The sequence below is a fragment of the Stenella coeruleoalba genome (genome assembly GCF_951394435.1).
Source record: "Stenella coeruleoalba genome assembly, contig: scaffold_330, whole genome shotgun sequence".
Lineage (NCBI taxonomy): Eukaryota > Metazoa > Chordata > Mammalia > Artiodactyla > Delphinidae > Stenella > Stenella coeruleoalba.
In genome coordinates, this window is record NW_027646446.1 from 31,801 (window position 1) to 46,257 (window position 14,457).

Sequence of the window (14,457 nt, forward strand, 5' to 3'; positions counted from 1 at the left end):
CTTGCCAGTTTAGGCAAAATGAGCTCTTAGCCACATTGATCCTCTGTTAGAGTTTGCACATAACAAGTTCAGATCAGGGCAAACATAATTTGTGCTAAATAAATATTACCTATTATCATTATTACTTAGGAGCCCAAAGTTGTAAGATGGACAGTAGAACCTGTACTTAAACGTAACTCGTAGAGGTTGGAATTCGGATCTTGGGACTCCTCTAAGATTTGTATAAAGGGTCAGTTATGGATCTGTGTGACTACCTGGCCACAGTGAATTATTCGTAGAGATTAACCATTACACCAATTCAGTTTCCGTGTGTATAAGGATTCCTTTCCAGATATTTGGAAATAACTTTATCATGATATTTATGTCGTTAGACTGTTACCGTATATGGGTCTTGAAGTTGCTTTTTCTCCCAATGTTTGTGTTACCTTTCATCACTTTAAATAGGAAAGCACAAACAGTTGGTAGGAATTGGCTACCGAGGTAAGTGGAATGGACACTGATGTGAGTTGAACAGATCCTGGTGAGGGGCAGCCCTTGCTCATCCTGCTCTGCTCACCAGCCGCTCAAACTGAAATGCCTCCCAAGCACCTTGTCATTGACCTGCAGTGATTACAGGGTAATAGTGAGACCCTTCTCACGGTTCCTCAGCAAGTGGTGGGTGTTAGGGGGATAAGCAATTTCAGGGAGGACAGAGGAAGGGCAGACCTGAGCCCTGTTGGGCATGGGTAACATGTTGGAGGTGCCACTCAATGAAAATGCAACATTTGTGTGGCCGGGTTTCTGGATTTTTCTGGGATCCTGGCATCCAGTATCCTCGTGCCCTAAATGTTCAGGCTCCTCTACCTAAAAAAGAGCTACGTTAAGTCCTGTAGACCTCAGAGAGCATCTTTTCTTTGTCTCATCTCTCAGAGAGCCTTTTCTCAAAAGCTTCACATGGTGTCTATAGATTTCAGTGCCCGTTCGCTCACTCTCTTATTAATTCATTCAGCACATGTTTGCTAAGCACTTACCGTGTACCAGGCACTGTTTGTGGAATTGGGGACACAACAGTGGAAAAGGCAAAGTTTCAGTTCTCCTGGAGCTTATATTCTCATTATAAAGAGAGACATAACAAGTCCAGCAGTCATAAGGGCTAGGAGAAAAAGTAAAGCAGAGTAAGGGGTTAGAGAGTGACAGGACTGCTGTGCCGGAGAGGGTGGCCTCTTGGGAGGTGGTCTTCGATTGCGTGCTGTGGACAAGGGAGTGAGAGCATCACTCTAGGCAGAGGGACAACACATGCAAATACCTGCGGTGGGGGCACCCTTAAGGGGCTCACAGATTAGCAAAGTGGCTTGGGAGCAGGAGAGAGGCGGCGGGAGCTGTGGCGGGGGGAAGGCATAAAATGTCATAACTCAGTGAATGCAAACTCCTCCCACTGAGTGATTGGGGCCATTGGTGTTTTAGGTGACCTGGGGATGGAGAAATTTGGGGGTCACAGAGTCTTTGAAAGCACAGATAATTCACAGCCATCCCTGGAAATGGCTCTATCGTTCCTACCAGATGCAAATCCTGAGAGCAGAATGTCTGTATGTTCTCGTTTCCTGCTGTACCAGCTGACATGTCACGTTTCTGACTTGTGTTGCATTAGGTGGGACTTTAACAGAGCCAGCAGATCACTGACATTCACTAAGTTGACAACAGCCATCTCAGCTATGTATGAGCAGCAGCAAATCAATGCAGTCAGTATTTTGGAATTGTGCTGAGGCCCGTATTCACATAATGTGGAGGGCAGTGAAGGCATCTCCGCAGGAGACTTCAGGAGAAATCCTCTGGATAAACAGCTACCAGGTGAGAGATCAGGTGTGAGAGTTGAACGGCGTATAGATTTAGAATTTGAGGCTATGCATGGGAAATCCTGGCGCCAGAGACGGATAATTTTTAGGAAAGAGCTAGGATTAAGAATTTGCAAAGAAAGAGCCCAGGATCCATTCCCTGGGAATGTCAGGGGTCTATTGCATAAGTTTCTTTTTCCTGAGAAACTCCTTAGTAACCAGGTGACCTAACCTCAGCTCTCTTGTGGTATATCACCTTGACTGTACTTACACACGACCCTCTAGGACCCTGAGTACTTTATTATCCTATGGTTTAGCTCATGGATTGAACCAGATTAAAACAGTTGATAATTATCTTTCTTGGCTTTCTCTGTTTAGTGAGGACTCAATGAATATTGTCGATTGAATGAATGACTTGAAACCACCAATAGAAATGAAAAAAAGAGCTAGTATCATAAGAAACACCTAAAATAAATAAATAATTCCTATTACAGCATAATTGCTTTCATGTTAATTGTTTTTTAAAATAAGATACCCAGTTCTAAGCTGGGGTTTGAAATAACTTACAGAGCCAGAGAATAAACTCTGTTTCTCTTATTCCAATATGAGACCTTCATTCATTGACTCAACAAATATTAAGCACCCTCACCGTGCCAGGCTGGTCTTACATGCTAACGAAACATAGTATGACGTTTATGATCTGCTTGGAGACAGACAGGCAGTTAGGCAGTTTCACCACGCCACAGCTTCTTCCCAGCTACCGTAACCATAGCCAGGCTCTCCCCCAAACTGCTGGTTTTAGAGCCTCTGAAGAAAGGTATCTTTTACTGGGAACAGTCAGCCTCAAGTTCAGGCAAAGCCTCTTGGGGCTCTCAGAGCTGTTTCAGTCTGTTCTCGTGCTCATGGCAGCTCTCTTGTTCACTTTTCTCAATCGTACCTGACAAATGGGCACAGGTCACCTTTTGGGAGAATTATGGCTGCTCCGGGCATTCCTTTCTCACCAGGTGTGCAGGGGGATGGGACTGGCTTTGAATGCTCCCACTGGCTGCTTCACTCTAGGAAGTGAGTGAGGCTTACTGTCAAATCCCTCCCTTCCTCCACTCATGACACTGACATTCCTTGGCTCCTTTAGGGAGCTTGGTCGTTTGAATTCCATTTCCTGTGTTCCATTCCGTTTCCCACGATCTTCCCCCTTGCTGTGGACCGAATGTGTCCTCCTAAAATTCATACGTTGACACTTTAATCTCCAGTTAGGGATTTGCAGGTGGGGCCATTGGGAAGTAATTAGATCATGAGGGTGGAGCCCTCATGAATGAGATTAATGCCCTTCTAAAAAGAGAGACGATTATCCTCTTCAGCATGTGAGGATGCAGCAAGAAGGTGGCTGTCTGTAAACCAGGAAAAGAACCCCCACCAAGAACCTGACCATGCTGGCACCCTAGTCTTGGACTTCCTGCCTCCAGAACTGTGAAAAGAAAATGGTGCTCAATCCCCCCACTGTATGGTATCTTGTGATAGCAGCCCAAATGGATAAAGACACCCCCGTAACTGCTTGTCTGCAGTTCACACTGGCTACTCTAGGAGAAAGGTAAAAATAAGTAGGCTAGAGACAGGAAACGTGGCTACCATATTATGAGGGTCTACAATGTGCCAAGAACCCTGACTTCCAATTTGTATACATAGTGCACTTTTCTATCCAGAAGCTCAGTCTGTAGAGTCGGGCAGATGGAGATTGGAAGCCCAGCTCTGCCTTTTGCTAGGGTGACTGGCAAGTGACTCAGCACTCCGAGGCCCCTGCTCCTGGGAGAGCCAGCGGGGGCCCAGCACACACCCCATGTCCAAACACAAGGGCTGCGCTCATAAAACCATGGGACCTCGGCAGGCTGCTTCTGGACATGATAATAACAGAACTCACAACAATAGGATGGTTGTGAAGCTCAGCTGACTTAATATAAGTAAGAGACTTAGAGTAGTAACTAGCTTGAGGAAAAACAAGCTATTATTTCACATCTAGTTGAAGATTTTTTTTAAAAAGTGTGATTTCAGCACAGTAATCGACAAGAAGCACACAAGAAAGTCTAGCTATTATCGAAGTTATTATTATTACTTATTTTGTATTACTTTAATAATATTATTCATTACTATTATTATTTTCAGACATAGAGGTGACAGACGTGGGGTTGTCCCTGGTAAAGTACTTGAAAGGAGAATGACAAAGGAAAAGACTATAGTTTCTTCTTCCTTTTTATTAACTTTTTATTTTGTTTTGGAGTATAGGTGGTCAACAATGTTGTGTTAGTTTCAGGTGCACAGCAAAGTGATTCAGTTATACATATACATGTATCTATTCTTTTTCAAATTTTTTCCCATTTAGGTTGCTAGGTAATATTGAACAGAGTTCCCTGTGCTATGCAGTAGGTCCTTGTTGGTTATCCACTTTAAATATAGCAGTGTGTACACGTTAATACCAAACTCCCTAACTATCCCTTCCCACCTTCGCCCCCAGTAACCGTAAGTTTGTTCTCTAAGTCTGTGAGTCTGTTTCTGTTTTGTAAATATGTTCATGTGTATCATTTTTTTTAGATTCCACATATAAGCGATATCATACAATACTTGTCTTTGTCTGACTTACTTCACTCAGTATGACAATCTCTAGGTCCATCCATGTTGCTGCAAATGGCATTATTTCATTCTTTTTAATGGCTGAGTAATATTCCATTCTATATATGTACCACATCTTCTTTATCCATTCCCCTGTCGTTGGATATTTCGGTTGCTTCCATGTCTTGGCTATTGTAAACAGTGTTGCAGTGAATACTGGGGTGCATGTATCCTTTCAGACCATGTTTTTCTCCGGATATATGCCCAGTACTGTGATTGTGGGATCATATGGTTGCTCTATTTATAGGGTTTTTTATTTGTTTATTATTTTTTTTGCGGTACACGGGCCTCTCACTGCTGCGGCCTCTCCCGTTGAGGAGCACAGGCTCCGTACGTGCAGGCTCAGCGGTCATTGCTCACGGGCCTAGCCACTCCGCGGCATGTGGGATCCTCCCGGACCGGGGCACGAACCTGTGTCCCCTGCATCGGCAGGCAGACTCTCAACCACTGTGCCACCAGGGAAGCCCCCTATTTTTAGTTTTTTAAGGAATGTCCATACTGCTCTCCACAGTGGCTATACCAATTTACTTTCCCACCAACGGTGTAGGAGAGTTCCCTTTTCTCCACACCCTCTCTAGCATTTATTAAGTGTGAATTTTTTGATGATAGCCTTTCTGACTGGTGTGATGTGATATCTCACTGTAGTTTTGATTTTCATTTCTCTAATAATTAGCCATGTTGAACATCTTTTCCTGTGCCTCTTGGCAAAGGCTGTAGCTTCTTATCACTCAAAGCGTGGCCAGGATCCACAGCATGGACATCGCCTTTGACTTTGGTGAAGTTCAGGAGTTCAGACTTCGGCCGCAGACCTACGACTCAGAGTCTGCATGTTAAACTAGATCCCAGGTGAGTCAGGGGCATGTTCAAGGTGGAGAGGCACTGCTCCAGTGCGCTGGACCTCAACCTACTGGAATCCCCTTTGAAACACACTGATGTCTAGATCCTCCCCCCATCCTCTCACCACCCCAAAATTCCAGCTCCATTGGCTGCAGTACAAATGTTAAAATTGCTGTGCAGTCATGCTTGACACCCACCCATCTAACTTTTGGTCCATGGGCAGTTAGGCTGCAGGGGTGGATGGGAGTTTAGTTTCTTCAGCAAGTGCCAGTGAGAGGTTTTGTTTTTTTTTTTCTCGAAATGCCCAGTGGAAGGATGGAGGGACACGGAGAGAACACATTCTTCTCTCCCGCCCCTGCCATGCCCCGTCTTCATTCCAACTATGGACAGGTGACAAGGCTCTGTGCAGGCTTCTTGGCCAATGTTTCTGTTTCTCTGGTTGCTGTTCACAGTGTCCAGCTCTGCTGGCTGGCAGTCTGTCTGTCAGTCCCGTGTACCGGGGGCTTGGCTTTTCGGCGGTGGGAGTTTGTATTTCCTTGAAATGGGGTTCATCTCCTTCCTTCATCCACTCCTGCCCACTGCTCACAACACCCAGAGCCTGCTGACCTTTCCTGTGAGACCCTTGACCCCTGGTAGAAAATTCCCATTGCCACCCGGTTCAGGCTGGTTATCTAAGTGACTGTTGCTGTAAGGAGGGCGGCTCATGCCCCATCGTAAGGCCAAGGACTCTCCTGGGGGCCAGTCTACTATTGTTTTGTGGGAATGAGGGTCATGGGGTTGTCATTTACTGAATTTTCCAGAGAAGCTAACAACTTGGGATTATATGAAAAAAAAATGTAAACGTTGACAGCTAGTTAAAAAAAAACTTCCAAGTCCTGATAGCCAAATAAAACATTTCTGGAGCTCCGACTTGCCCCCTGTTCTAAAGAGCCCATTTGGATTGCAAAGATTCCGCAAGCCATGGAGGCTAATCCAAATGATCTCGCTGGACGTTTGGAGCTGCTAGAAAAGGGGAGACACCCAGAATCCCCTAAGCCACGTGGCCAAAGGGTTTTAATCCAGTGACTTGTTAGTTTGGTAGCCCCTCTGCTGAAGGCAAGTCTTCCTTAGGCCTAAGCATGGCTGTTTCTGACACTCACACCTAAGGCCTCTGTATGTCCTCCTAGGGGGACAGGGGACCTCTCTGCCTGACCTGAGGCCAGATATGGTAGGAGTTGTGCAGGGCAGTTGTATTTCCCTAGGACAGCAGAATGGAACGAAAGAAAGAACGGGTTACACTCTCCAATCTTCTCCCTCCCCTCTTTTCTGCCCTCCCTGAATGACAGACAGCCGCAGCATTTGACAGAGCCCCTTGTTTAACGCTGCCACGTCTCTGCTAGTGACCGAATGTTTCTCTCTCAATATTGTCTTTATACAAGATGATGTGACCTGTGTTTGTTGGTAATATTAGATCTGTAACAGATGCCCTCATTTTTGGGCCCTCGGTCCATGTGGAGCAGATTAATAATGCAGAGACAAAGGCCTCAAATACTCAGTGACTTTAAGAGCAGAATTTGCTGCAAGGGACAGGGGCCTTACACTGTGTTTGGCAAGGTGAGGGGATAGGCTTGTGAGAGAACAGGAAATGAGACCACAGTCTAAATGCCATTGGAATTATAGGCAGAGCTCTTGGGGTAAACGGGCGGGGAGCATAAAGCATCAAGAAGAGGCATCCGCATGTGGAGACAAAGAGTAATGTGGTTAAAATGACAGGTCATCTAGTCACCACTGGTAGACAAAATTAGGAGACAGGGGAACCAGGTAGTAAGTCTAGGGAGACAGTAGATAGTTCAGTGAACATGGCCAATGTCGTGGTTCTTTTTGCTCCTTTCCATTTTTCTCAATAAAGCCTTTTAAGACAGATCAGAGGAGGGTGGTCACATACCAAGTATCTGCTGGATCTTAGCATGGACCACTGGGACTTTCCTTGCTGCTCTCTCATCTTCTTATTGCAAGATAATTTGTGTTTTATCTTTATTTTATTGACGTATAGTTGGTTTATCTCTACAATGTTGCATTAATTTCTTCTGTACAGAAAGGAGATTCAGCCATATATATATATATATATACACACACATTCTTTTTCCTATTCTTGTCCATTATGTTTTATCCCAGGATATTGAGCATAGTTCCCTGTGCTGTACAGTAGGACCTTGTTGTTGATCCATTCTATACAAAATAGTTCGCATCTGCTAATCCCAAATTCCCAAACTGTTGTGTTTTTCAATATCTGCTGGATGTGTTGGGGTTTTTTTCCCCAAATTTTTGTTTAGTTGCCTGAACCTTAGCGAAGTTACTGTTGCACAGCGAGGTGGAGGTCGCATCTCACTGTCTCGCCTGCTACACGGGCCCACACACTAGCAGGCATTGTCCTAATGAGCACTTCCTGCCCACAGTGATCCCAGCGCTAGTGCCCCGGAAGGCTACCTGAGACTTGGTCAAGGCCAGTGGATCAAGGGTTTTTCGGCCTCTGGAGGGTTGTGCTGCAAAGGTTCTGTGCTCTCTTGATTTGGAATTGAATTGTCAAGGTGAATCCTGCAGCTAACCTGTTTATAATCTGAGTTTAATCTTTCTGAAAGAAAACCAGAGCCCTAAAAATACCTGTCTTGTAAAATCCAGATTTTTGTAATTGCATTTTTTCCCCCTAAATGAAAGACTGGCCACCTACCTACAGTGAAACTATATGGAAGAAACAAACTAGTGTTTGCTCAGTTTTGCTATAGGTTAAGTGCTTCACATTGTTTAGTTCATTTCATTCTCATGTCCAAAATGTGACGTAGGTATTATAATTCCCATTTTACAAATGAGGGACTTAAGGCTCAGAGAGCTCAAAAAGCTTGTAAATGGCAGAGCTTAGATTTAAATGAAAGTCTCCTGATAGCCAGACCTCTGCTTTTCCCATTGATCTGCACTTCTGGAGTCCTTTTGCAATTGCCAGATGCTGTTCTATTCAGACTGAGACAGACACATATAGACAGAGATAGGACTGAATGTTTGCCTTAATATGTTTTGCAGTGTTAAAAATAAACAGCCATTATTTTAAATTCATAAGTAGTTATAATGGAATAGATACTTAGGCAAATAGATTTCTGAAATAAATGTTTAAATTTCCATATTGAAAATCAAGATGACCTGGTAGAAAGCTGAGATTGTGAGTTCCAGGACAGCTGAGACCATGTTTTATATACTCTGTGTCTCTAGCAATTAGCCCTGAGCCTAGCCCACAGTGGGGAGGAAGGCACTCAGTGTCTGCTGAATGAATAAATAAGTGTCTCCTGTATCCACATCAGTATTTGGAAAAAAAGAGACCATCTGCTTAAGTGAAATGGTCCTCCTTCACCCACTGAACAGATTGTTGTCTTCAACATTACTGCCATAGACCGAGTGTTTGTCTCCCTCCAAAGTTCATGCGTTGAAACTTAAGTGATGGTATTTGGAAGTGGAGCTTTGGGGAGGTCATTAGGTCATTAGAGGAGAGCCCTCATGAGAGGGATTAGTGCCTCTAGAAAGAGACCACAGAGAGCTTGCTTGCCCCTTCTGCCATGTGTGTATACAGCAAAAAGACGGCCATCTATGAACCAGGAAGTTGGTTCTTACCAGACACTGCCTCTGCTTGCCCCTTGATCTTTGACTTCCCGGCCTCCAGAACAGTGAGAAATAAATGCTTGTTTCTAAGCCACTGTGATATTTTGTTATATCATCCTGAAAGGACCATGAAAATACTAAATAATATTAACAGCGGTTAGGCAAGAGAGCCAAGCCGAGCAGTTTATCCATATCTGGAGAAGGTGGATTTTGGTCATCTTGCTTCATGAGAACCTCCATTTCCTGTTTGTATTATAAAATGACTCAGGGCCTTGGTGATCTGTGAACAATTAGTGAAAATGAAATACTCCTGTGAGTTTTTAAAAAATGTATATTTACGAAACCTACAGTGGTTTCCAAACTTCAACTGAATTTAATACTATTTGCTTTGAAAACGAATTTCATTTTCCCTCTTGTAAGTTTTTCTGTATAAAATTTTATATTCACAAAAGTAACAATAATTTTACTTACCTGTGGTGCAAAGGCAGTTATTGAGCTTTTATCAGTCTGTCATCATCCTTTGCGTATGTTCACACACTGTGATGATACCATGCATAAGTTTTTTATTCTACTTTTCTAATTATTCTTTCTATTATAAACATATTGATAGAACTTCATTTTCCTTTGTTCCTGGCAATTAAAAAAAACTTTCATAATACGAAGGCAATATATGTTGAAGTTCAAAACAGAATGTTCTGCTTTCTCCTGTTGACAGTCGAATACATTTTAAAGGGGACACGCAATCAGCAAGAAACAAAAGGCCAGGGAAGCTCCTTTTGATCCCCTGCCGAAATATATAATATTCACTCATGTCTGTGTGTCTGCCATCTGAATAAACTCCTTTTGGGGCCCAGAGTTGAGCTGAATTAATGTTGGTCGGGGAGGCTTAGGAGTTGCTTATAGAACTAGTCTCCAAGGTGCACTAGAGCATCACTGGAAATTTGCTGGTATTTAAAAAATGTGTTCATTGCATCTTCTCTTAGGGATAGCAGGGTCTACAATTGGAAAACAAGACTTTCATTAGTCACTTGGGGAATGGTAGTCCAAGGATCACTATCCTCTTAAGAAGAGCAGTTGGTTAACTTAGGGCTTTGGATTTGTTCCCTGCTGTATGCAGGTTTGGGGTGAGAGCTGGATTTCTGAGCCTCATTGTCAGAGCTCCTACTTCTCTGCTGTGTCTCAGAGTACCAGTCGCTCTAATAAATGATTAGGAAAAGAATGTTGACTTAAAGAGGCATCAAACTTTTACCTGTCCAAGGTATCCACATCTCAGTAGGTCTCAATTATATCACCTTTCTGAGATCTTGGCTAAGATAAAGGGATGGGTACCAGATGCTGCCACCAACTCCAGGCCAAGTATTAAGAGCAGCTTCTCTCTTTCCTGGGAAATGGGTCAGTCATGCTATCATTTGCCATTGCTATCTGGGACATTGGTTTAAAAATGAGCTATATAGTTTGGCTCTGATGAAGTTAGAAGAGCTATATATATTTTATATCTCTATCATCTATTAAATATTCATTTAGTACTGTTTATGTGCTATGTATTTTTCTAAGCTCTTTGTATCCTGAATTTCATCACATCTAAGATGCCACTGATTATAAGCTACACCATTATTTTTCCTACCACTGAGGCAACTAAACTCTGCTATGCTATCGACTGTAAATTGCACCTCAATTTCAGACATGTTAAAATGTGAAAAATGCATGGCTTAGAATTAATGAAACATGGTATATTAATGCATGTTGTCTAGGAGGTAGGTTCTATCACTCTCCTGATTTTGTAGATGAGGAAACTGAGGCATAGAGAGGTTCCACAATATGCCCAGGAGCACACTGCATTTGCACCTAGACAGTCTAACTCCAGGGCCCAGCTCATAACCACTACACTGTTCTCCCTGCAGATAAGGAAAGCCGAAAAAAAAAAGTTTCTGAAAAGTTATTTTAAATATTTCTCTGCATGAGGAGACTCAAAGTTATTCCTGTCTGCAGTTGTCCCCTAACATCTGGATCTATATCCAAAATCTGAGCAATCCGGAAGTGCTCAGGAGTTCTATGGACCATATGTCCATTTTAGTGCAAGCTCATGGGGTGAGTGTGCATGTGGACACATGGCTGCTTCTGTGAGGACTGAGGTTGTCTAGTATTACTTCTAGACATCATCCAAGGTTTAGCTTTGCCAGAGAGAAGACACTTCTCCCCACAGTTTCAGGAGCGCGTGATTCAGCCTCCTGTTGGCTTGGGTATCAACCACCCCTTTTGACTCTGATGCCTTCTGCTTCTCACTTGAGGGTTGAGCCTGGTGTCCTTTCTTAGGTTTAGTCATGATGAGGAAAATGAATCAGGCATCCTCACCCAAATAGCACCTACTCCTCAGCCTCCTTGCCTCTCCTCATAATGCAAATGTGGTTAATTTCCTCACTACCTGTCAATTTCATACAAGTGTTTGACAATCAACAGAGAGGAGTGACAAAGAAGTAGCTTCAGGAACCTAGAAATTTAATCATTATTTTAGTTTAGAAGCCACAGTTTCAACATATCTCATCATTAAGTATGATTTTACACCATTGCTACTGTTTTTTCAGAGCTACTTCTCCCCAGATTAGCTTCAGCGACCTTTCTCTGCCCTCATAGCACATAGCTCTCTTAAAGAGCACTTCTCACACTGTATCGAAACTTCTTGTCTGTCTGTCTGTCTGTTTTCCCTACCTACTTCAGGTTCTGAGGTACCAAGTTCTGTATCTGTCTTGCCCTGGGCTAGAGGTGACACAGCCTGAAGTCTACGTTACAGAACTCACTGGTGGCGTGAAAGTTCCCCAGCGTTGTCCTTCCCTGTCTCAGGCAGAGCATCAGTTAACTTCTGCTTTCTTTTCTGGTTACCCATGGAGCCCTGCGAGGTGCTGGCCTGAGAGCAGGGACCAAGTCTAAGCTCGTTCCGCCCTGGATACTCGGCATCTAGCTGGTGCTCATGGTAGATGTTTTCAAAACATTTTGAAAATGAATGAATGGACTAGAGCCAAGAGACTCCAAGTGAAATTTCATGGAAGGGTTTTTCTCCCTTTCTTTTATTCATTTATTTAATCCCTGTATTGAATACTTACTGTATAGCAGGCACTATGTATATATATGAGGGGGAAGGTAGCAATTAGATACAGGGGAAATACTGGGATTAATGGACACAATCAGGGAGTTCCCTGGTGGTCCAGTGATTAGGACTCCGTGCTTCCACTGTAGGGGCCTGGGTTCGAATCCTGGTCAGGGAGCTAAGGTCCCAAAAGCTGCAAAAAAAAAAAAAAAAAGGCACAATCAGGGCTCTTAACATCACGTAGGGCAGGAGGAGGGCAAGGGATGAGTGAGGACATGCTTGTTAGGAAGATGGATGAGTTGAGGACCTAATGTTTGGCTGCATTGTGTTTAAAAAAAAAAAAAGGAAAAGGTAAATGAAAGAGTTGAAGAGATGGGAATACAAGGTGAGAATTCCAGGCCGAGGGAAGTATTTTATGATGTAAAGTCTCAGGACAAGAGAGAGCACTGTCTGTGGTAGAAACTGCAAGAAGTTGAATAGTACTGCTCAGAGCAAAGACAGCCAGGTGGCACAGGCCAGAGGTGAGGCCCAAGAGGAAGGGATCAGATCTCAGTGGTGTTGGGGGTCAGGGAGGTAGCAGGGTTTCATCCTAAGGCACATGGAGAGCGATTGACGGGCTGTAAGAGTAGGATGATGTCATCAGATTTATTTTAGGAAGTCACTCCAGCTGCAGAATGGATTGACGGGGATGAAGGGATTCAAAACTGGGTATGAGAGAAGAGGTCGTGAGGACTGCAGGGCTGGAGAAGGGTCTAGTTTGACTCATGTCTTCAGACAGCTTGGAAAAGAATCAACCAACCCACTGAAATCCAAGTAGAATGTCATTTTATTCCACATCAGCCATTATTCTTCCCCTTCAGGTCTTTGCTGACAGCTATTGACACATGTTGGATTGGCATGGGTGTGAGTGCTGAGGCCTAAGAGGATCTGGTTAGAAACCTCGTCCCCAGGAGAAGAGAGTCAGTGGCAAAGAAAAGGGACCAGAGGTGACCAAATGGAGACAGTGAATTATGGCTCATAAAGATGCTGGGAAAGACAGGCTTCCCCTAGAATGAGCTGTCAGTAAAAACTTTAATTAGATCAAGGTACTCCCATGACGTACTGTGTTCTAGAATCTTGGGGTGAGGACATTTGTAATTTGCAAAAGTAAATTCAATATCATCATATAACTTCCCTTTGGAAAGCAGGCAAACAAAAAGAAGCTTTCTTGTTTGTACTATAAAGTAAAAGGAACTAAAGTAGACAAAATCAGCCTGGCTGTGGGATGTGCAAATGTTCTGTGTTATGTGCGTGTTGGTCACTGACAGGGGTCTGGGGAAAAAGTAGAATTTGCCGAAGCGGGTTGGGGAGTAGTGGCAGAGATAGTTATGCTTATCAAAGGGGGGAGCAGGGATCAAGAAAGTTTGAAAAACAGTGAATTAAAGTCATATATGTGCTTTAGTCATAAAAACTGAGAATTTATTTATATATTCTGCATTTTTTCAAATACAACATAATTATCAAATTTGACATCCATCACTCCAGACTCTGTGGTAGCCAATGGGACCCAGAGACTAAGAAGGGACCACGCTGTCCCCCAAAGTACATGATCTAGTAGAGAAGACAGAGGAACGATTAATACCCTTACATGACAAGTAGCATAATAGAGCATGTATAAAGAACATGAGAAAGAGAGGGATTGATTTCTAGTTGTTTGTGTTTAGAGTTGACAACATGAATCGACATTGGGGAGCATGTATAATCCTAGATAGTAATATAAATATTAAAAAATCCCATGAAAACCCTAATCCTCACAGCCTCGCATGGAGGACATGGCAGAGGTGTACAAGGATAAGGATGACCTGGCTGAGGGACAAGTACCACATGACCAGGGTCATCAACTCGAGATCAAAGGGGACTCCAAGTCAGGTTGTTACTGTGACATCACACTGTATGTGTCTTTTTTTGTTTTTTTAATTAAGAAATAAATTTAGGTTTCATTTCAGAGGCCAAACATAGTCAACCTTTTCAGGTATTGAAGCCTCCAAGGAATTGGTTCTTAAGCTCCAAAATGTGCTCTTCTGACAATTTCTCTCCTATTTTATAGGCTCACCTCATGGATTTGCTGTGACTTAGAGGAAAGGCCAGGCTTAGGAAACAGACGGACCTGGCTCAAATCTGGCTCAGAACTCACTGATTATGCCATCTTGGACAAGCATCTGAACGCTGTGGTTCAGTTTCCCATGTGGCACACTGAGGAAATAAGATTATATAATAAGATGTGAGTGAAGGCACCCTAGTAGGCAATCTGCTTCTGTCTCTACCACCACCGCAGTAAAGGTACCATCTCTCAACTGGATCTTTATAAATGTTTGTCTTCATTTATTCTGGGCCACTCCAGTCTGTCCATTTCTGCACAGAAAACAAATGTGATTGTGTCTCTGACATTGAAAGATCAAAAGC

At 43.3% G+C, this 14,457-nt stretch overlaps 1 long non-coding RNA gene and 1 pseudogene across 2 annotated transcripts in view; both read left to right on the top strand.

Moving 5' to 3' along the window:
• The window catches only part of LOC307181108 (lysine-specific demethylase 4D-like), a 46,212-nt pseudogene that overhangs the window by 19,289 nt on the left and 12,466 nt on the right, over window positions 1–14,457 (top strand). The window lies entirely within an intron of this gene.
• Window positions 1,405–14,207, top strand: LOC307181107. Its single transcript, XR_013825907.1, has 3 exons — window positions 1,405–1,827; window positions 5,146–5,318; window positions 14,102–14,207. It is a non-coding gene; the product is annotated as an uncharacterized lncRNA (long non-coding RNA).